The sequence below is a fragment of the Neolamprologus multifasciatus genome, chromosome 6, assembly GCF_963576455.1.
Source record: "Neolamprologus multifasciatus chromosome 6, fNeoMul1.2, whole genome shotgun sequence".
NCBI lineage: Eukaryota > Metazoa > Chordata > Actinopteri > Cichliformes > Cichlidae > Neolamprologus > Neolamprologus multifasciatus.
In genome coordinates this window covers 39251046-39274478 of record NC_140444.1, presented here as the reverse complement: position 1 = coordinate 39274478, position 23433 = coordinate 39251046, and the positions used below count along the sequence as shown (strand labels likewise).

Sequence of the window (23433 nt, the reverse complement as noted above, 5' to 3'; positions counted from 1 at the left end):
GTCTTGGAGGGATCCATCCAATGTGGGTTAGTGCCAGACCAATAGTGCTGGTTTTGTTTGTTAACTTCACCATTCACATAAAAGTTTGCCTCATCACTGAACAAAATCTTCTGCGTGAACTGAGGGTCCTGTTCCAATTTTTGTTTTGCCCATTCTGCAAATTCTGTGCGCTCATCTGGGTCATCCTCGTTGAGATGCTGCAGTAGCTGGAGTTTGTAAGGGTGCCATTTGTGAGTAGCTAATATCCGCCAAAGGGATGTTCGACTAATGCCACTCTCCAGTGACATGCGGCGAGTGCTACGCTGTGGGCTCTTGCTGAATGAAGCTAGGACAGCCACTAATAATTCTTCATTAGTTTTCTTGCGTCCACATTTTGGCAAATCCAACACTGAACCAGTTTCACAAAATTTAGCAAGCAGTTTGCTAACTGTAGCATGGGAGATGGGTGGTCTCGTAGGGTGTCTTGCATTGAAATCTTCTGCAGTGACCCGGTTACTGCGTTCACCAGATATCAACACAATTTCGATCCCCTCCTTACGTGTTAACCTCTTCGACATGTCAATGGCTGTGAACAAAGAGAAACTTGTAAATAACTCATGAAAGAATAAAGTTACGTTGAAACCAAACACACCATTGTTTTTCTTGTGACATTATCAATATGTTTGATGTGTCACATGGCCCTCTTCCTATTGAAGAAACAAAAGTTGTATCCAAGATGGCCGACTTCTAAATGGCCACCATGGTCACCACCCATCTTGAGGAGTTTGCCCCCTCACATATACTAATGTGCCACAAACAGGACTTTAACATCACCAACCATTCCCATGTTATTACGGTGTATCCATATAAATGGCCCACCCTGTATATTGAATCAAATGATGTATGAATTTCAGGTTAAAATTGCAGTTTGTGGTCTAAAGTTCTTTCATTTCAAACGTAGAATTTATAAGAAATGTTAAAGTACTTTACACTCATGTTAAACTCCAGGCTTAACTGGATTCCTTAGTAAATAAGGAAACAAACTACTGTACTTACCAGCCATTGAAAATGAGATGGCATTCAGTTTAACAAGCTATGCTGTTGTCATTTAAATCCTTTGACATGCCAAATTTTTTGGCTAGATAGTCTTTGAAAGCATACACCAGATCTCATCACTGGAAATTCCTACTTTAGTTTGTGATTTTTTTTTTTTTTTAAATAATAATACTTTCAACAAATCTGATTTATAGTGAGTCTAAAAATATGTTTGCAGTTTTACATTTTGGCTGATTCTGACTGATTTTTGACACAGAATGTTCAGGATGTTGAAGTACCCTATCACAATTGCCTCATGAGTTATATTTCGCTGCTGCTGTTGCTTGTTACACTTAGCAATTGTCCTAAAAGGAGGCGGAATACATTATCTTGCCTTTTTCAGAACACCAGCATGAACTTTTTCATATCACATAAAGAGCCTTGGGATAACCAAATGAAAAGTTATGTCATTAATTAAAGAAAATGTAACTCATTTCATTGGAATATACCCATTCCAGCAGCAATGGTTTAGCTAACATCTGTTTTTGCATTGATTGGTGCTCAGTGGTTATTTCGAATATCTTTACACTGGCTCAAGTTCAACAAGTGCAGTAAAATTGTATAAGCTGTCAGTCATAGGCATGATAAATGCCTCAGGCTACAACCTACATTTTCAGGTCTGTGTAAAGCTGCTGTATCGTGGCCTGTGATATATACAGGACATAAAACTTTTAGTAAAGCATTTCTGTCAATTGTGATGGGTGATTTCAGTTTCAGTTTCTCAGTCTTTGGCAGTTATAATAAATGTAGTGACTGCATGTTTCTTTTTACATTAGTGGATATGATACGTTACACTCTCTCTGATAAGAAATACCTCTATAGAAACCTATCTCAGTACACAATGTTAAATTTACTGAAAAATGAGATCTCATAAGGCTTTTTTGTTTTATTGATTGTTTGTTTGACGGGGGTTTTAGTTGTTACATGGTTCCATAATTCATTTAGTATTTTTATTTTAGACTAATTATTATTAAATCTACACTTATGTCTCATGCAGTTTCTGTTTACTCAGTTGTTTTTACTTAAATGAGTTGATTTGTTACCTAAAGTAAACCAATTTAAGTTAAGTTACAGCTTTTATTTTGTACATCAGCTCCCAGTGTAGCTTATTAGCAAATTTAGTTTTACCTTTTCTAAAGCAAAATGTATAACACCCAAGAATTACAACAATGCCATCAGAAACAACAGGACAAGTTATTACCCCCTTCAAAATACTTGTCAACGTAACATCAATATATATGCCCTTATGCTTCTAGGTAGTTGAAGACATTTATGGACTGTTTATGTATCATTATATCATGCAACATTTCTAAAGTACACACACTTCTGTTTTTATCTTTTCAGGTTTTGTTTTTTCCTTTTTTTGTGAATCTGTGATATTTGACAAAATTCAAAATCCTCATAGCCTGATGAAAAAAAATACCTACTGGCTTGCCCTTGGGTATTTTGCTAAAGGCACTATATGTAACTATAAGGTAAAGAGCCTAGAATAATACAGAGTAAATACCAAAAACTCCAACCCCAACCCTATGAGTGAAACCTTCGGCAGAACCAGGCCAATGAAGGTGGAGCAGTTACCTCTTAGGGCTGTGGAAGAGACTGAGATTAAGATTAAATGAATGATTAAATGGAGAGTGGTGTTTATCACATCACATTCATGTCATAATGCTCATAGTATGATACGAGCATTACATAATGACGTGCAAGTAGGTACTCTGTGGAAGACTGGCAGGAACATTTTTCCTGAAGAAAGATCCACAGCATGTCTTTATCCTGTCTTCCTTCTCTCACCCCAACCAATCACAGCAGATGGCCCCGCCCCTCCCTGAGCCTGGTGCTGCTGGAGGTTTCTTCCTGTTAAAAGGGAGTTTTTCCTTCTCACTGTCACCAAAGTGCTGCTCATAGGGGGTCATATGATTGTTGGGTTTTTCTCTGTATGTATTATTGTAGTCTACCTTACAATGTAAAGCGCCTTGAGGCGACTGTTGTTGTGATTTGGTGCTGTATGAATAAAACTGAATTGCATTGAAAGATCAGAAAAAATAAATAAATAAATAAAGGCTTTGGCCTAGTCAAAGTTCTGACCTGAATCTGAGATGCTGCAGTATGACTTTTAAAATGCAGCTCATGCTTGAAAACCCTCCAGTGTGCCTGAGTTACAACAATTCTGCAAAGATGAGTGGGCCAAAATTCCTTCACAGACTCATTTATTTATTTATCGTTATAGCAAATGCTTGATTGCAGTTGTTGCTTCTAAAGGTGGACCAACAAGTTATTGGATTTAGGGGGCAATCACGTTTTCACACAGGGGTATATAGGTATAGATTGTTTCCCCCTTAATAACAAACACCTTCAATTAGAAACTGCATTTTATGTTTACTGGTGTTATTGTTGTCTTATATTGAATTTTTTTGGATGATCTGGAACATTTAAGTGTGACAAACATACAAAAAAAGAAGAAAACAGGAAAGGGGCAAACCACTTTTTTTACACCACTGTAGGTAGGTGGGCCTGCACTGAATGACCTCTAAGTCCTGTGGGAGTGACTGTCTATAATTCTGCTGTTATGGCACCAGTCCTGGAGTCCATAAACACAGAGGTCCCACCCCTTCTCTTACTGGAATATTTGTTGCGGTCCTGGCGGTATCAGGATTTGCAGATGAAGCCAGAATTCTGTTGCAATCAGCAGACAACACTCCCGGACAAAATGGTTATAGTAAATCTCTAATTGTAGTTCCTGCGTTTTATTGGTGAGGATCCTGATGTTGGTGAGAAAGAATGATGGGAGCAGGGATTCATGTTGTTGTTTCGCAGCTGGATGCGGAAGCCAGCTCTGCAGCCCTACTTTTGTTTCTTCTCCCTGCGCTGTGTCATTTACTGCTCCGAACAACAAAATACTCTTTGATGTTTGTTTGTGTTGAGGTCTAAAAACAAAAGAAGCCTGAGATTGTCCTGTGTGCAGAAATAAAAGGTATTCAACATATATTTTTATTTTCATTAAGTGGCAGCTTTTGTGAGAGAATTCTGACCAGAGTGAGACGCTGAGACAAAGAATGAAAGCAGACCTATTGCTAATTATTGAATCCTGCAAACGCTCATCCTTTTATCCATAAGTTCAACTTTGGCATCTTTTCAGTGTTACATGAATACTTTTACACGGTAATGATTTGGTATGTTGAGCTCTAAATGCCCTTCCTATTTGAGTTTCTATCACTAACTATCACTGCAGTCTACTATTACAGAGAACAAAACAGCCTCCTGGAGCCAGAGGATTATCTCAGGAAATAACTGGGCTACTCAAGCCTGGACCAGAACCAAATGTCAGAACTTATTTTCTGTAGCACTTGACATTTATTTAACACACCATTACTGCATTATTAGCATTCCTGTAAAAGCCAATTCTGTCAAATCTGATAAAGATACCTGCATACAATAAATACTAAGGCTAAACTCTCGTAATTATTTAAGATCTTCCTGTTCAGCCTAACTTAACTAGTAGTTTAACTGCTGATCACAAAATTATAAAAAATAATTATATAAATATATAAAAACAAGCAAAACACTATTGGCCACAAACAAACTCTTATCATCCTCTAAATAAAGAAACAGCTAAGAAATGAAGTCACTGATATCTATCTGTCTAAAAATATTACAAAGGCTTCGGGACTCAAAAAAACGATGGTGAGAGCCCGTACTCACAAATAGACAAATCATAATCCCCTTCATTGGCCAAGCATGTGTACACATACAAGGAACTGGGCTGTTTTTTCTTTGCTATCAGCGTAAGTATTTAATGTACGTAACCAAGTTAAGTGATGGTTGCTATCTTTTGTCATTCTTTTTTTTTTCAAATGTAAAAACCTCGATTTTAAAATGATTCCACAAAGCTAGAACACACAATATGCATGATGTAATACAATGCAACGCAGCAGCCCTACACCATGTAACAACCACATCAAATGTTCTGTGTGTTGGATTTTTTTAGTTGTTGGTGTATTTCAAGCTAGTTCTACACTCTGTTTTAAACAGAGTTGTACTGGATATATATTTTTAATATTGTGTTCATGTTAAGTTTAAGTCCATTCATTATTTAGATTAATTAATTAATATAAGTGCAGTATTTAATGCAGGACTTGTGTATTGGATTGTAGTTTAAATATAACATGTTACAATTTATTTGACACAATATCCAAGAAAAATAAAAAAATTAAAAAGTATTTTGCTTTGCTTAAATTTCTAACTTATGTATGTTTACTTATTTACAATATTGCAGCAAAAATATATAGTAGTTCAATGACATCCTACAAACTTTGACATATTTGGGTTTTTCCAGGAATTAGCTGGTTTTGGAAAACATTGTTTTCCAGAATCTCAAGCAGGCTCCATTTAGAGCATGCTAATCCACAAAATGTCATTGTGCTGTGTAATAAACACAATGAAAACCCCAATAAACGCACAAACACACTCTTCTCTGTATAATGAAGCTGTAGGGATTTTGTTACAGTTTTCTGTCTACATCGACTCTCTTGCTGAAACTGAGATCAAAGCTACGAGATTTTTTTATTTTTTATTTTTTTACATACACTGTTCAGCGTATATGCAGCCTGTAGACACGGAGCTGGTTGGAAACAGTGTTTCTCGTAACTGCAAATCATTCATAGTATCAGCTGTACGAGATCTAAACTGATGGTAGCAATAATGATCACTTTCCACAATCATGCTCAGCTCCAAGAGAATACAGAAATGCAGTAACAGGTTTGGTGATGTACAAGCAGATGGGTTTCTCTGGACTTTTAATATTTTTGGTATTATATATATATATATATATATATATATATATATATATATATGTGTGTGTGTGTGTGTGTGTGTGTGTGTGTGTGTGTGTGAGTATTGCAGTGTATGCGTCATAGTCTTCTGTAAGGCAGCTAACTTCACCTACAAACGGCATAATTTGTCTCTCTTCTACGTGTACGTTTCTTGCAGTGCTAAATTTTAAACATGGGCTTTGAAACTCTGGCAATTTAAAGATTATCCAGCGGTTCCTAGATTTCATTTCTCTATATAAAGTGTCCATCTCTATATAGTTTTTAATGTCTATTCATATAGTTAACATTGTGACTGTAACGATGTGAGCATGGTAGTGTGCTCAGCTTCCATTTATCTGAATTATTATTATTATTATTATTTAAGGCAACAGCACCGTAATCGAGTGTCTAAGCCTCCTTGTGATGCTCATGCTCACCCCTCCATCACCTGTTACAGTTCAGTTGTGACACACAATGACAGCTACCCCCTCCCTCCATGCAGCCCCATTTATATCTAAGCGCGTCCGCACACACACACACACACACACACTGAGAGTGACTCGCGCACACGCGGACGCCAGCACACCGGTAGAGACGTCAGGATTGGACGCAGCAGGGGATCCCCAGCATTCCATTTCTGCCTCGCTTGGCGTATCATCATCTTTTACCGGGAGGAGATGAGCTCGCGCCGGTTCACACTCGCGGAGGGACGCAGAGGTAGCAGCTGCAGAGGACAGTCTTGTTTCTCCGTTTCACTGGAGCTTGCTCTCCCACTCTCTTTCTCTCTTGTAATAGCTTCCCCATTCTGTGCAACAAACTGTCTGTATTGTAGCTGTCGCGTGCACTGGCCGCCGGGTCAGCGCGAGGAAACAGCGGGGAGCAGAGGGGGAAAGGTGTTTCACCTGCTAGCTAATGTTTTGAAAAGAAAAGGACGTTCGGAATAAAACAGCCACCTCAGATGAACTCTTTGTTAGTTTAGAACAGAAGAGCCCGTCGCTCCATCACTTGGTTTTTTCGCATAGATCTTCTGACATTCAGGCGCGCCTCGCTGCTGGTTTAGACACAGCACCATCGTGCCTCTGTGGGTCGCACGGCGTTTCTTTTTATTACTTAAAATCACAAACAGCGTGGAAAAAGGCGAGATAGTTCCCCGGCCCCCGCAGATTCAACAAAGTAGTGAAAGGGTTGGTGCGATGCCTGTAGTTCTCTTAATGATGATTTCCTTTAAATGCTGGGTTCAGCATTAGGATAGAAGAGACGATTGAAAGTGGAAGTTTTTCCCCTTTTTTCCTCAAGTCCAACAAAGCGGCTGCTGCTGCTGTCATAATCTAGAAGAGGAGGACCCCCCAACCCCCCATAGGACGAACAGGTAGGACCGCCCGATCCCATACACACTACCTAGCATGCACTTATGTGGCGTGGATCCCATTCTCATCTCAGTTGCTCGTGTGAAACACTGTTTCACTATTTTTCGTCAGTGCGGCACAAAGAACAACAATCAAACCCCACGTGCCTAATACAGTTGTAACTTTTCTAATTGGCTGGCTTGTTTTCCCCTCCGCCGTGTACAGTGAGCTGAGCAGAGCCGCTCTAAAAGTTGGTTGAAGCGCTCTTCGCCCTGCGCTTTTAAACCAGCCGAATGGTGTCAGATGTAGCGGAGAAAAAACAACATTGAAATAATTTCTTTATTAACTGCGCCGGTGACGCTCCTTTTTAATAAATGCAGTGTGTTGTGAATGAACAGCACACCGTGCTTACTTGAGGACTGAAGTATTGTTTACTAAACTAAAAGACAAATAATAGCAGTTAAATGTTTACTGTATCTTTGCTATTTTTATGATATGTTGGGGCACATTTGGGGTAGAAAATATCTTGGTTTGGTTGAACAAAATAAAATTTAAAAAGCGCAAACTCCAAATAATTCATGAAGAAGAACACATCAATCTGAATAACACGGGACTGAAAGTCTTTGTGTCGGGTTTTCACAGGCATCTCCTTCAATCTTAAACTCCAGCTGGAGTCAGTGCGTTTCCACGAGTGATATTAATATTATATTATTTTCATTATACATCTTAGAGTTCAAGCAATAGTATACAGTTTGCTGTTTGTAATTAGAACAATTTCCTGCGAATTAAATGTCATTATAATTTAAAGATCCCTGCTCTTAAATCTTCCTGCAGGCACTGTGAAAAAACACTGCGTTATAATGTGTTTTTCCTCATTGTGCTGACTACAAATACAATCCACTCCCTACTTTTGTTATTTGGTACATTTTGAGGAAAAGATGCAGAGAGGGAGGGTGTATGCAAAAGCTTGAATGCCTGAGCGAAGCGCTGCCACCAGCGGGATTCTCACTGTAGTGAAGGTTAAAGTGGCAACAAAGACAACAAAGATGACGGTTTTCCTCCTGCATCATACCTTCCCTGTCTCTTCTTTATATATGTATGTATGTATATATATATATATATATATATATATATATATATATATATATATATATATATGTATACATACATACGTGTGTGTGTGTGAAGTTTTTTGGGTTTTTGTTTGTTTTGTCGTCTTTTTTTTCCATGACTTTGTATTCCTGTTAAGTGGAATTCTGTATTCCTGATTTCTCTTCTTAAAATAGTGAGCACGTGTCCTCTGTATATTTCATGGAAAACTTTTCCATGAAACTAAACTTAATCTTTGTTGCAGCAAAATGCAGCGTTCCAGCTCAGAACTGCAAGTTTTTCTTGTTTCTGCCTGACCTTATGTTCTATGAATGCAGAGGCTGCATTAAGAATAATTAAGTTCAGTTCAATTAAATTATTATTTCCAAATGTCCTCGTGTGCCCTTCAGTACAGCACAATAAACAACAACCAAACACTTAAAACATTACATTTTGTTTCCTTATTTTAAAAATACAAAAACGTATTATTCTTATTTATTGTAATGTGTGTAAGTGTGTACAATGCAATTAGTTATAAGAAACAGATTAAAGAGTGAGGTAAAACAGCTCTGGAGTATTGCAGCAATTCCCTACATACGAAATACAGTAAGTATTAACTACATGCAACAAGAAGTGTTCGTTCAGTTTTTTTCATTGTTATTTTTGTTCAGAGTTCCACAGAAATTCAGGATGACTTTGATCTGCAGGTGTTCCAGAGAATTTCAGCTTCTGTGAAATTTTTGATTTTATAGGCTTTATCTGTCCATCTGGTTCGGTTTATTTTCTTAATATATTCAAAGTTGCACATCTGTAAAATTAGATACATCTTGGCCAGTTTTTCTTTTGCAGTTTCTCCACAGTTTCTTCTTTCACAGCTTAAAAGGTTTGAGGACTTGGCTGGAGGAAGCTGTTTTATCTTTAGGAGGAGGTAAAAATAAAAATAAAAACAAGCTGTTGCTTCAAAGTAGATTTAAAATCCAAATGTGTCTCTTTTACAGAATCTAGGCTTTACTTGAGGTTCCTGTGTGTTTATTTCATTTTGAATTCCCAACCCAGACAAAGCGCTTCATGTTGGGCCTGCACTTCTTTAAAATGAATGTACGCTCCAATCAAATAATGTCTTTATTTTCTCTCACTCTCTTTTCTTTTACCTTTTTACTACATATTTATAGTTGCTGCTCATGTTTCTTCTGGATGATCAACATGTGCAAAAGCAGTAAAACCTTTACATAGGTGGAAACAGAAATTAACATAAAAAGCCACCAGACAAAATGATGGAATCCCACGTTCCTTATATTACAGGTCGTTGCAGAGGGTAAGAACTCTGCATCTTTGTAATTTGGCTCTGTTGCTTGTTAATCCATAAGCTTACATCATTTCACCCACTGCAAGTTATATATGAATAAATGCATCACTTCCCAAATGACTTTATGGTATTCCAGCAGCAGAAACAAATGTTGTAGGTCAGGTGTGAAGAGTTTCGTGTCACCATGAGGTACTCCACTCATGGATGTGGGAAACATAAAGAAATCTGCAGATAGCAGAAACATTTTTAAGATTAGTGTCTGAACATTTTCATTTATAGTTATTGTGATACGTGATACAAGTTGACTGTATTTACCTTAGTTTAGAATTTAGCTTGCATATGTTGCCGTACACATACTCACCAGTGTGTGTTCTGCATGTTCATGTATTTACATCTATGAATACACAACCAGTAAACATACAATAGTTAGTGTAGCAATAGCCTGCTCACCTGCACACACACACACACACACACACACTCATTCTCTGATAGTAGCAATAACATTTTATTTTTTGCCAGAAAGTGTGTGTGTGATGTGTGTGTATGCTTGACTACTGACATTGACACAGCATAGGTATGCATCTGGTGTGTTCTGAGTGCATATGCACCTTGTGGGATCATGTGTGTGTGTATTTTCGATCATTTCTACGAGAGCCCTGAATCTGAAGATTTATCTGTAGTACGTGTGTGTGTGTGTGTGTGTGTGTGTGTGTGTGTGTGTGTGTGTGTGTGTGTGTGTGTGTGTGTGCGCAAATTATCCAAGGAATGCTCAGACTGAAGATCCAGCTGATGAAAGCTACCTGGAACTCTGTAAATGGGCCCTTTGTCAGGCTGCAGAACCAGTGTGTGCCTGTGTGGACCTAAACCTGAAATATTAATTGTAATGTATAATAAATATAATGGAAATAAAATGTTTTAGCTTGGATTTGATCAGGAATGCCACGTAATATATTTATATACTATTTGTTTCTAAGCTGTATCCTCAAGCTAGACCCATACTACTTGTTTTAGTCTTTGCACCCATAGATGGGCTGTCATGTCTTTACTGCAGTCATGGTCTTGTGTTTATACACAAACACTAAGATAAGTGATCACAATTGAACACAGGTGAGAGGAGGAAATGTAAACATTTATGACAAATACCATCAGTTAGCCAAAAGCTGTGTGGTGAAAGTGAGTTTTAAAAGCTTTGTGACAGAGGTTTACAACCAACGACGTTGCAGGTAGCACAGTTAAGTCTTACAGAGTAGAGCTGCTGTATTTTACTGTTGTATGTGCCGCTTCTTTCCTCACATCACAGAGGGTTCAATTATAATAATATTACACTAATGTAACTTGACAGTAATTATATAATGTAATTACATTACATTATATAATTACTGTCAATACAATACAATACAATCAACATTTCATATATTAAATTTCAAAAACCCAAATAGTCGAGATTAAGAAGGCCGTTGAATCAATTTAATAAAACAACACAGTTACATACAGATAGCAGTTAGAGTTCTGTTAACTGTGTGTTGCATTGCTGATCAAGCTTCATAAGCTTTATGTGAAGTCCACCTTTCGACGTGTCACTCAAGGCAGACGAGTGTAGTCTCTTTAATCCAGCTGATCTTGTTTTTTGGATTGATGTTACCGTGACATCACAATATTACTAAACATGTAGATGAAGAACTTTTCAAACCTGCGTTTTTTTCTTTTGGTCATTTACTCCTCTCTCGAAGCTTCGTATTGGTGGCACTAATGTAGTAAATGAAGATACTTCATCATTTTTGTAGACTGTGGTTAGATGTATAATATATAACAGCTATATTATTAATTTTCTAACTCAACTATCTGGATTTATTAACTTGAGCTAACACCAGGTATATCTTAAAAAAGATCCATGTTTAGAGAGACTTAGAGCTTTTTATTGTCATTGTGCAGTTTCTTGCACAGCGAAATTGGGTAGCTGAACCACAAAGGTGCAAAAGTAAGAAGAGAAAACAATATACAACAAGGGAAAAAAATAAAATAAAATAAAATAAAAAGCAATATATGTATACATATATGTGAGTGAAACTATATACATGGTGTATGCGTAATAACGTCGTCTGCCTCATGGAAATAGAAATGAAATATCAGAAAAGTAGGCCAGAAAAGTTGCGTCAGGACAAGCAGGGCGAGCAGTGCTTGCCTCGTCAGATCTGAAAATATACACGTCCCAAAGTAAAGCAATCTATCCTTTGATCTCAGACATCGCTGTCATATGTGGATCCAGGCCTTACATTACTGCCATCTTGTGACCGCAGTTGGGTAATGTCGCTGTGATTATTTCATGGCATAGTGTACTCCTCTCTGTCTGTGAGGGTGTGTACGTCTTCTGTTAACAGCGATGGAGCTGGGCGAGCTATTTCCTGGTGGTTTGTGCAGACATGACTGTAAACTGATGAGAGACCAGCGAGCCACACAAGATGCCGCTGGCTGAGCTTTCACTGCTCTGAGGTCAGTTACTGGCCGCACTTCATAGGACAGGCAACTAGCATTAGCAAGTAAATGAGCTTCAGCGATTTAGCGCCACAGCAGAAAGTTTCCTCTTGCTAATTGGTCAACATGTGTGATGTAACGAGACGATGGTGTTTGAAAAGCTGTTAATGACTGTTTTAGCAGATTAGCAAGAAAATCTGTGATGATGATGGAGAGAGGACGGCAACTCTGACCATCTCCATAAACCGGCTCAGCAGCACTTTCAGATTAGCATTTATGAAAATGTATGAATGTAAAACATTTAACCTCATTTCACATTCATATTTTAATTCTCCCTGGAGATGTGAAACCTTTTGATTCAGGTGATTTCTTTGTTATTAATATTTTAATACACTGTGAAAAATCAAGATGTTGCTTGTATTATTTATTTATTTATTTTCAGAAATTCTCACAAGACGACTGCAAACATGTGCTTAATATTATGCTTTATTAAGCAGCATATAGTATTTAAGTATATTAAGTATTTAAAATTACGTCAGTCTTAAACATATTAAGCAGTTATATTATTTCCATTTAATACTGATTAACACAATTTCACATTTTTGGTAGAACAATTATTTTTACTTTTGATATTTTATGCACAATTTTCCAATAATAGTTTTATGTGTACTGATGTATTTTGATCCAGTTTTATTGCTTCGTTTCCTAAAGGAACAGTTTGAACAATTTTCAGCTAATAGTGAATACATTTTGGTAATGTAGTAGATTATATTATTATTATTATCTATTCAACCATAGCAGTGATAATATTTTACAATTCTTTGGCCAGAAAGTATGTAGTGCAAACAGGAAGTACGGGGACAGGAAGTCTGTTTTAATTGATCAAATTATTTTTGTAAAATAGCTGTAGTGGAGGAAGACGTTTGTACTTGTGCGCACATTGGTCCTGTCTACTTGCCTTTCTGTAAAAGTCTCCACTGGGTTACAGATACAACATCAGGAGAAAGACGACATAAAAGAGAGTTTGGATTCACAGTAGGATGCAGCTTTGCTGGGGCCGCACTCTGCAGTCCTTCATGTCGCTGCGAAAACGTCTGATTTTGGAATAAAAAGGATTGAATTATTTTTTGCTGGAAAGATTTTTCTCTCAGTTAATAAGAGCGTATGTCTGCGTATCAACAGGCTGCTGCTTGGAATTTAGTTTTAATATCAGGATCCATCAATACACTGTATTTAGTGTATTGATGGATTGATGGAGTTATTATTGTTTTTGACTATATTAAAAGTGTGAAATATTTCATGCACTCACTGATTCGAAACCAGACTTTCCATTTCCAAGAATAAGAGAGACAACGATAGTTAGCAGCTGCATTTGTGACAAAATGGCGGATTTTTAACTGGGAAAGAAGCAGAATAATGGTCATGATGGAATGTACAGTGGTCTGCGGTGAAAGAAAACTGTTGCGCAATTTCTCTTAACAAAGGGTAAAATAATGTTTCTGTTTTTATAAAATGTTTAAAATAAATAGACATTTGTTTTCACTTATTTTAGCACGACTTGGGCTTGAATGAAACACCCACAGTGTGTCTTTGAGTTCCTCCTTCAGGAGAGCTACACACCTTGTGTTGCTTGTTTTATTGCTCCCTGCCCAATTTTACTTGGCATCTGTCATCAAGGATTCACATGCAGACACTCTTGGGTCTGTTATTCCAATAACTCTAAAAGAGGAAACCCAAATAAACAGCGCTTGGGCCACATGCATCTGCCTTAAAATTAATGATTTGTTTTTTCTACTAAAACCAGCATGGCTGCAAGATGCAGTCCATACATCTGCATTTAAAGCACAGTATTGTATCTATGTTTGTATCACGTTGGCAGTGCTGTAGACGCATCTCATCAATATTTCCACCTTACTGCAAATATTGCCATATCTTTTGGTTTAATAAATATAGCAGCATCACACATTATTATTATTATTATTATTGTTATTATTATGTAAAAATATGTTTTTAAAGATTTTGTATATATACATTTTCCCACTCTGCTCATTATCTTAATGCCTTTAAAATGATGACTTGTATCAGCTGGTTTAATGTGTCCTCTCTGCTTCGTATCACTGCTGAAAACCTTTATAATTAAAAGAAAGAAAGAACTACTTTGTCTCCCTTCGGACCCTCAGATTCTCGGCAGGGGTTGCAGATGGTGTGGCTGTTCGTCTCTGTGATGTAATGTGAGATGTGAGAGCTCTGGTTTGGGGTATTACAGCTGAAGCCATGAGCAGTATTTGACATAGATTTGGTCCACTATGGTCCTCGTCTTCAGGGCACTGAAGGGGGAGGCCTGCTCACCTCAAAGGAGCCCTCAGTAGCAGAGTCTGCGATTCTGTGATGCTCTTTGTTTTTCTCTGTCCCAGAGACGTCGGTGAGAGTAACTTGAGCATCACATATCCAGCACGGTTAGATTTTAGAGGCCATGTACATTATGTAGCTCCCATGGGACCACCAGCAATGAGTGAGTAGGAATCAGTAATCCAGCCCTTCTTGTCTGGAAGCAGAAACAATTTAAGGACGTAGCAGGGAATATGTTTTCAGGCGTGGAAAGGAGAAATGTAAAAATGAGGTTTGATTTAGGTTTTTTGCAGTGTAAAACTATATTACAGGAGAAATATTGAAGGGTGTTTGCTCGTTCTTTCTTACTAACTGGAGCTAAACAGAAGTGTTTCTGTTAGCGTTAGCATGATGGAGCCGAGAGTGAGAGTGGTGTGTGTGGTGAAAATGATCCTGACTGCACCGGGGAAGAACCTGAAGGAACTTAACATACGTGAAATGTTCAACTCGATTCTGTTTGAGAGGATAAAAACATTCTTCTTCTTCTTCTCATCATTGTTATTATTAGTAGTATATTTTGTAATTTATAAAATATTAATAATGAATATTTTTACTGTCACTATCAGTATGATTGTGAAATACTGGGCTGTTACCAATATGTGGCTGATAGCTAATCATGGCTGCTCACAGTAACTGCTGGGTTCACGTTATTATTATTTCATTTTAAACAGAATTGATTTATTATTATTATTATTGTTGTTGTTGTTGTTGTTGTTGTTGTTGTTGTTGTTATGATTTAATAATTATTTCCTTGCGTTGACCTTTTCTTGTTATAAGAAACTTTTTGTTTTTCTGTTCTTTTACCTAAAAAACTAAAACACATTTATTAAATCTCTTTTTATCTTTACATGCATGAATATCTTGAAAGCTTTTCATTTAACCAGCATGTTTCTGTGGACACACACACACACACACACAGACACACACACACACACGCACACACACACACACACACACACACACACACACATTGAATTTGTCAGGTTTTACAGCTTGATTGCATGACTCTGACTCTGCTGGTTTGTCACATAAAAAATTGTCTCTTTTGTGTTCAGCCAGACTTAAATATGTAAAATCACTCTGTAGTATGATTGCATCATGAGAGGTTATACTATGAATAAAGTAAATTTAAAAAACAACATTTTCAAAAACAATTTTCATGTATCTTTCATTCCTTATTACTTCTCAGCCTCTTTCTCTGACGCTGATGCTCCGACTTTGGCTCCAGTAAAACTCACTTTTCAGGTTTAAGTTGACAAATAAGACACAAAATACATGAATTATTTTAGTGCATTTTTTTTGTGAGTCCATAAACCTGTTATTAACTGCATTAACCAGTAAGAGGATTCCTTCAAATGGCACAAATGGGATATAAAGCAATTCTATAACACATTTTCTGATTACCAGTAATCGTATTAAATTGTAATTAAATTGTAACAAAATATTTATTCATTAACAAGAAATTAAAAACACCGTGTAATTGTAATTCATAAACTATGACTAATATTAAATATCATTGTTTAATCTCATTGTTGATATAAATTCACAGTGTTTATATGCAAATTTCTGTATTTAACAAGTTCAGCAAATTTAGTGAAATAGCTTGTTTGTTATTCCAACATCAGTTTTAAAAACCAGGAAGAAACCACTGTCCCATTAAAAAGCCTGACCAATTTCTGCTTTCAGGAAAATTATGGGAGATGAAAATCAAACAAAATGAAGATTTAACATATTTCTGGACTTGTTTCGGTTTTTTTGTTAGTTAGTTTTTGTTTTGTTTTGTTTTTTTGTTAAATAGCTCCTCCCACTGTCAGAGATCTGTATTGTTATATATGTGTCACCCTGGGCATACACGATAAATGTATTTCTAATTTAGAAATGAATTTGCTGGACAGTTCTTTGCTGGTTATATTTAACAACAAATTCTTTGGTAACGCCGGTAACGGTAACATTTGAAGCGATTTCTTTCCAAAAACAAAGGCGCACATTTGTCACAGATTGTGGTCGTTGCATTGACTTTGCAAGATTTGCAGCGGTCCTGCTTGTCACATTTCACAGGCCATGTCATGGCTACCCAGGGCCACTCTCTTGTTGCATGACTGCATCAAAATGTTCAGTCGGCGTCACCCGGGGACTTCATGAGTTAAAAGTCAGTGTTAAAACTTTTAAAGGAGCTTTCCCCAATGTCTAAAAGGACAGTCATCCTGGGTTCTTGTGATTGTTTTTAGAATTTATTAAATGCTTCCAGATTTTTAACAAAAAATATTTCATTTCAGAATTATGTAGTTATCTAGTTAATATTGTTATATTAACTAGATAATATTTAATGTAATAACACACGATAGAGCTGGGCCATATCATACCATTCACGGTAATATCGGTATAACGTTGGGCAACAATAAGAAAATATCGTGATAGAATTTGGGTAAAACGCGCATGTGCAGTGCCTTTGTTTACATACGCACATGGCGGCGACGCAGAATGAGAAGGGCGAAAGTGGATCGTTGAATGAAACGATGAACCAGAACTGGTTTGTAAAAATGCTGCAGCTTCACTGGTGTGGAACTGGTTTAGCTTTCGTCCGTCAGATACACAACAAAGCACTATTTTTGGTAGCGCATGCTAGCGGGCCGTCGTTATTACCGTGTTGTTTGGAAAATACGGCGCACTTAAAATCAATCCTTTGATTTTTCTGAAAGTCGACAGAGCCCCTTATAATCCCGTGTGCCTTATGTATGAACTCTGGTTGTGTTTACTGACCTGGAAACGATTTTATGTACACGGCGCTCGAAAATCTGTCAAATGTTTCAGTACGACTTTGCTAAGCTACGAAGCCACACCGCTTGATGGATTGTCGGAGCATTACGGTTATCATAGGCGGAGCCTCGCGGAGTGATACGTACTGTGCTTCAACATAATATTACCGTATTGTGTGTGTATGACCTCTTTTTAAGTGTTGTGGATATTATACATGGTTATGCTGAGGATATGTCGGCCAGTTTCCACTGGAAATGTCTTTTGGTTAAACTGTCCGACAGGAATTTGCATTTGCACTGTTACATTTTTATATAACTTTAATGCAGATAAAAAAACAGCTGCTTGTTTAAGTGAAAATACATTGATGGAGTTTTTTGCACGAATAAAGTTGTGGAGTTGTAAAGTATTTTGTCTAGTGTCAATTATATCGTCAGTTATATCGTTATCGCAAATTTTCAAATGTATATCATGATAAATATTTTGGGTCATATTGCCCTGCTCTAATACACAAATACATTCAGCTGTTCTAGAGCTTGGCCGTTGAAGAAGAATGTTTCTTTCTTCATTTCCAGGTTTGGAAAAAAAGAATAAAATGCTGGAATCCCTTTACATTACTTCTCTAGTAGAGAGCACAGAATTAAAATCATTTCTTTGAAGTGGTGGAAGACCTAATGTTGCAACAATGCAAACTAAACTTTGGGTGTTGTCTGTATTTCTTGCATGTTATATATTATATTATTTTATTATATTATATTATGTTAAGGCCAAGGTAGACTCTCTTCCACAGTCGGCCTTGGAGTTTTCCCTCACAGTGTCACCAAACCTTTTCCTCAAAGGGGGTCACATGATTGTTGAGGTTTTATCTGTTGGGTCTTTACCTTACAAAGAGACAACTGTGATTTAGCAGTATGTAAATACAGTTTAATTTAACCAAATATTTTTTTGTCTTAGTTTGGCTACGTGCAACCAATCATGTGTTAGTTTCCTGTAATCTTTCATTGTAGAGCTACTCAAATGCAGTTATGTGGAAGTCCCATCATTCATTACTGCAGGGAATGAAATGTCTGCAGCAAAAAGAGCTAAAAAAGCTTTCAAATCCATGTTTGTTTTACTTTTGTCACTGTCATGTCTAAGATGTTTGTCACCTTTCTGCAGGTGGGAACTAATTCCTGCTGTAAAATAGTCGTTACTTTCTATGAAATTGTTAGTAGTGCGACATCAGGTTTAATCTGCAGCTTTTCCCACCTTTTACATGTGTTGAAATAGAGCAGAGAGTTGTTCACAGTAGTGAACGGTTTGTGTGGTTGTCTAAAAATGGCTATACCTCCCATTAAATTCTTTCAGCTGATGCAAATTTACTTGAAATCTTGAAAGCTTAGCAACTGTAAAATCCAATGTGAAGCCACTGATTTGAGTTCACATCTGATCTGCTGGCTAAAGATCAAAAAAGGTGCCAATGCACAAATACTTCTGAACTTTGAGCATAAGTGAAATACCAGATTCTAAAGTGACTGCAGTGTAGTTGGTGCTACTGGCAGAAATGAGTAAGCTGTCTTTTATGGGCTAAAATTGTGGTCATAAATAAAATCTGAAAATTATGTTTATGTAATTATTAATGTAATTAATTATGTAATTATGTTTGCGTGTCTATAGATGAAGATTTGTGTGTGTGTGTGTGTGTGTGTGTGTGTGTGTGTGTGTGTGTGTGTAAAAAAGATTTACACAAGTTACAGTTTTTTTGTTAAGGTCTGGTTACAGATGAAAGCAAAAACTCTGCGCTCAGGTTCCCGCTCTGTGAGTTTCAACTTGCAAGTATGAATTTTGACCCGATTTTTCTTCCTTTCACCTGATTGGTCGATGTCATGTCAATCATAAATGTAACAGTCCAATCAGAGAACAGATGGGTTTGGCTGTCAGAGTGGCGCTTTACTGAGCTTCAGGTCCTGGAAGGGTTAATGCCCTTTCCCGAGCCAGCGTTTTCCTTCATCACCACAAAGAAAAAAACATCCTGTGCGTGTCCGAGTTTGGTGGACTTTTTGTCACAGGCTTACGTGCTTATATAGGGACCTCAGAGCCTTTTCCATGGCTCTGTGTATGGCGTTATTTTTGTGCCACTATTCTGAGCTCACGTAAAAAAAAATTTGCAGATGCAAGTGTTGCATTTTGAGGAGAAATTTATTTTGAGTGAAGAAAAGCTAAATTTGAGTTGCACGCAGCAATGAATTTTCTTCACTCAAAATAAATTTCTCCTCAAAATGCAACACTTGCACCTGCAATTTTTTTTTGCCACAAAATAACGGCATACATGTGGACCTCGGCGAGAAAGCAGTGTTGAGAAAATGACACACAGCGTTGAGATGTGGTCGGGTCCGCCATTCGCTGTTAAAGTGGTGCCCAGACCCAGGAGTCAGGAATGGCGCGCTGGACCACATTCCAACGCTTTTCAGCTCAGATGCGTATTTGTAAAAATATTTTTTTACAAACACAAATCTGTTTTGCACACACACAAATTCTCATCTATGAATGCACAAATATACACTTTTCAGATATTTTGGTTTACAAGGTTACAAAACTTTACAGAGTCTGATTTACAAGTACAAAATATTTATGACCACAATTTGAGCACATAGTCTTTATGTAAACACCCTCGCTTATTGGCAGATGCTCCTGTGTTATCAGTAGTGTTGGTCAAGTTACTTGAAAAAACTAATTACTAATTACTGATTACGCCTCCAAAAAAGTAGTAAGTAGTAGTACGCTGCTACTCCCTTTATTCTATTGCACAATACTTTGTCACCTTCTAGAATCGCCTGCACTGATAGTTAAGTTATTTATTCACTAGGATATAGTTATATATATTACTTCGTTACAGTTATTTGATACTATGTCTTGCACTATCCTACTGTATATTACTGTACACTACTATTCTTATTGTATATATTGTATATCTAATTCATCTGTTCCTCTGTCTCTCCTGCTGCTTTGAGCAGGTACATGACAAAAGAATTTCCCTCGGCATAAATAAAGTTATTCTTATTCTTAGTAAGTAGTAAGTAAATGTTACTTTACCGATTACTTATTTTCAAAAGTAATTAGTTACTTAGTTACTTTTTAAAAACATGATACACAACCTGAATAAGCAATAGACCAATTCTACTTTTTTTGCATGATCCATCACATAAAATTGAATGAAATAAAACAAAGTCTCTTTTTAAAAATAGTTTTATTAGTTTTAATCTTTTAACTTTATTGCATAAATGTTACATTTCTGTTAATGCTACTTCAGTCTTTGACTTGAAGAAATGTGTTTAATATTTAAACTTTCTGCATATTCCAGCATATAAAAAAATATTTTGTGTGTTTACACTCACATTTTCAAATGCAAGTAAAACACAGCAGAAAGTAAATAAGAACAAAGACTTTGTGGCACAAAGTCCTGTCGTTCTTAAATCTATTGTCACCTGTTTAGCAGGAGTGATGCAGGCAAAGGTTTGCCCGGTGCCGCAGTGGTCATGACAGTGGAGAGATCTGGGAGTTTCACAAACCATGGCGGCGTGCTCGGTGCTTGCTCAGACGTTTAGGGGGTTTTTTGCTGTAAAAAGACGTTTTATTCCCACACAGAGTGAACAGCGGACGCTAATGTTTTTGTCACTTTTTACGGAATCAAACTCAAAGTGAGGTCAAAACTTCCACGCTAGTGATGGGATTTTCTTTCTTTTTAGAGAACCGGCTCTTCAGGTTGTTTTGTTGCTTTAATTAATTTATTATTAACAATAATATAAAATTATGCACAAAAGGAATTACTAATGTAAAAAAAAAAGTAGTTTTATTTATATATGTTTATATATAAATATATGCGGTGGCCCCTAGAGACAAAACACGTACAAACTCCAAAACACATTTCTAGCGTTAACTGAACTTCCAAAACAGAGCTACCTAGATCACTTAAATTACACAATTGAAAGCATGTGTGTATTGTTTGTGTATTTATACACAAGCACTTCTGTTGTGTTTTGTATGTGTTTTGAGTTTTTATGTGTTTTGAAGTTTGTCTGTAGGGGCCACCGTAAATATACTTTTATTTATTCACTCCACATAAAATGTAATAAATAAATCATATAATACAAAAACTTGTTGATGGCAGATAGCAAGAGAAACATGCCAGTTAGAGCTTTACTGTAGCAGTGGGCTCAGCTGACCTGCAGTCAGAAAGCTGGTGGTGATCTCAGTAAGGTTTGAGCCCTCCAGTGGCAGAAGACAGCAGAAAGGTAACAGTGATGCCTGTCGTGACTTGTGTGATCCCTGGCATTAATTTCATTTAACTTTTTTAAATGAATAAATTAATTTAAAGCAGCCACCTTTGGCAGATATAAAAGCTGAACTACTCATGGCATTCTTTCTTCAATGCCTTTTTCTCACCGTGTTTGTAGCCACGCACTACTTTCTGCAGTACAATACTGTTCAACTGGTGCTCGTGTGGGTACCACAGTGTGTTCCAGCACTGCTTTTATCCAGACAGAGGGGGGTGGAAGTAATCCAGAACAGTTGGAACAGCTGTAGAAATTAGTAGCACCAGTTTACAAGGCTTAATCAATCTCCATTACTGTAGAGCAGCTTCAAAATGTTAACCTATGTTGTGTTGCCTGATAAAGGCCTTTTTCATTATTTTTCAGTTTGGGGTAACCTTACCTTTTTTTTTTAACTTCTGGCAGTTCACCACTTACCTTTGTGCCATTTCAAGCTGTTCATTGGACTTGAATGACTTGAACTGCAATAAATAACTGGAAAATTAGATTGTTCTAAAACTTTTGACCGGTATTGTCTATGAGGTCAAAAAGCCCTAAGAGCCTTCATCGGGAACTTAATGGGGAAGTGGAAGACAGCACTAAAGGAAAACTTCAAGCCAATTACACAGGTCACCGTCACGTTTACCAAGGCGATCCTCAGTCCCCATTTCTGCATAGATCTGAACCTCCTCAGTGAGATCCTCAACAAGACTGGCCTTTACCTGGATGACATCAGCTACATCCTCCTGAGAACCAGCTTATTCATTTATGTCCTCTGTAGTTTGTTTTTGGTCTATACCTTTTAATAATAATAATAATAATAATACATTTTATTTAAAAAATAGCGCCTTTCAGAGCACTCAAGGACACTGTACAACAAATACACAATAATAAGAGTAACAGATAAATGTTAAAAGCATGCAGAGGTTTAAACATAAGCTATTTTAAACAGGTGAGTTTTAAGGGTGGACTTAAAAAGAGGGAATGAAGTAATGTTTCTGAGGTCACGGGGTAAGGAATTCCAAAGTCGAGGGGCGGAGCAACTAAAAGCCCCGCCCCCCATTGTAATCAGATGAGCAACAGAGAGGAGGAACAAAGAGAAAGAGAAGATGAAGATGTGAGGCACCGGGATGGGAAGTTCATCTGTACTAAATCAGAGAGGTATGGTGGAGAGAGAGAATGAATAGCCTTAAATGTATAAAGGATTATTTTAAAATGGATGCGAAACTTAACTGGGAGCCAGTGAAGCTGCTTCATGATTGGGAAGATGTGGTGGGTAGAGGAGGGCCTAGTAATAATACAGGCAGCAGAGTTCTGGACACGTTGGAGCTTGTTAATGGATTTTTGTGTAAGGCCAAATAATAGTGAGTTACAGTAATCAATTTGAGAGATAACAAGATTATGGACGAGAATGGCAGTGGCATGAGGAGTGAGGAAAGGGCGGAGGCGATTGATGTTACGGAATTAAAAATATGCTGCACGTGTGACATTATTGATATGTGAATTAAAAGATAATGTGCTATCGAGAATGACACCCAAGTTTTTCACAGAGGGAGAGATAGGGACCAGCGAATTATTGATAGTGAGAGAGAAATTGTTCATTCTGGATAGCAATCGTTTAGTGCCGACCAGGAGAAGTTCTGATTTATTGCTGTTGAGTTTAAGGAAGTTGGAGGAGAACCAGGAATTGAGTTCAGCTAAGCAGAGGGTGAGGGAGGGTGGAAAAAGAGTAGAATCGGGTTTGGTAGAGAGGTAAATCTGGGTGTCATCGGCATAGCAGTGGAACTGTATGCCGATGGGTGGCTATAGCTCAGGTGGCAGAGCAGGTCAGCCACTAATCAGAAGGTCGGTGGTTTGATCCCAGGCTGCCTCCTGGCTGCATGCCAAATATCCTTGGGCAAGACACT

General features: G+C 37.3%; 1 protein-coding gene and 1 long non-coding RNA gene across 7 annotated transcripts in view; one reads left to right on the top strand and one right to left on the bottom strand.

The window, feature by feature from the left end:
• The window catches only part of tenm3 (teneurin transmembrane protein 3), a 796285-nt gene that overhangs the window by 426069 nt on the left and 346783 nt on the right, over positions 1-23433 (top strand). Inside the window, exon 1 of one of the 6 annotated variants that reach the window (XM_085163564.1) lies at positions 6449-7251. The exons of the other annotated variants lie outside the window; for them this stretch is intronic. The gene's annotated coding sequence lies outside the window, so the exon portion shown is untranslated. Of the gene's footprint in view, positions 1-6448; positions 7252-23433 lie in introns of those variants that run through there. 6 annotated transcript variants of the gene reach the window in all.
• The window catches only part of LOC146517695 (uncharacterized), a 244901-nt gene that overhangs the window by 147275 nt on the left and 74193 nt on the right, over positions 1-23433 (bottom strand). The gene's annotated exons all lie outside the window — the stretch shown is intronic.